The sequence below is a fragment of the Egretta garzetta genome, unplaced genomic scaffold (genome assembly GCF_000687185.1).
Source record: "Egretta garzetta isolate BGI_Z169 unplaced genomic scaffold, ASM68718v1 scaffold105, whole genome shotgun sequence".
NCBI lineage: Eukaryota > Metazoa > Chordata > Aves > Pelecaniformes > Ardeidae > Egretta > Egretta garzetta.
In genome coordinates, this window is record NW_009259598.1 from 1241954 (window position 1) to 1242873 (window position 920).

At 56.1% G+C, this 920-nt stretch overlaps 1 protein-coding gene and 1 long non-coding RNA gene across 2 annotated transcripts in view; one reads left to right on the forward strand and one right to left on the reverse strand.

Moving 5' to 3' along the window:
- ITPR3 (inositol 1,4,5-trisphosphate receptor type 3) overlaps nucleotides 1-920 on the reverse strand; it is a 47217-nt gene that overhangs the window by 20299 nt on the left and 25998 nt on the right.
- The window catches only part of LOC118452228, a 16208-nt gene that overhangs the window by 5924 nt on the left and 9364 nt on the right, over nucleotides 1-920 (forward strand). The gene's annotated exons all lie outside the window — the stretch shown is intronic.

Genomic DNA, 920 nt, shown 5'->3' on the forward strand with positions numbered 1-920 from the left:
CCTCCCTGCCAGCAGCAGCGGCGGACAGAGAGCTGCTGGAGCTGTCACCTCCGTTGCCTGCGTGTCCCCAGCCCATGAGGTTTGCTGTCCCAGGAGCAAAGCAGAAAAGTTACTTGTGGAGTCAAAGGCCGGAGCCGTCCCATCAGCTGCACTGTCCTGCATGGGGTAGACTTCCACAAACTCCTTCTTGAAGACGGAAAGCAGGTAGGAAATCCTGTAGTCCAGCCGCACGTTCAGGATGAACTGGCAGCAGTGAAGGAGAAAGCAAAAGTGAGTGTCCTCTTCATGCCAGCCGTCTCTTTGCATGAGAAACCCATGTCTTCCCCTCACCACCCCATCCCACAGGTCCCACCCACAGCTCCACAATGCTTCTCCTTCCCCATCGGCTCCAACCTGCAAGATCTCCAGGATCTTCAGCTTGGTCTCCATCACCACAATGTTCTCGTTCTCAATGCTCCTCCCTCTGTCCACTTGCTCCGGGGCAGACCCAGCACTGAGGCTTGGAGGGCGGCAGATGGACTGTTTCCTGCTCAGCACCATGGTGGACATCATCTGCCCAACGCCCTGGATCGACCTCCGCACGTTCTTCCCTGCAGAGGTGGTCACAGTGGGCAAAGTCAGTGCAGATGGAAAGGGAGATGGCAGAGCACCAACAGAAGGACCCACTTAGACTGCGAAACACTGTAGATATTAATCAGAGGACCAGTAGGAGGGATTGGCCATTTCTCTGGCATGGCCAAGGGCTCAACACCTCCTGTCTCTCAGTGCTCCCATGTCAGCAAACCAGTGGCTCATTTTCTTGCAGCTAAAACTGGAAAGCACTGGGCAGAACAGGGGAAACCCTTTCCCGCAGGAGCACGCCTGGTTATGGAGCAGGGACTCACCCGTCACCTCGTCGTTGTAGACTGCCTGCATCATCC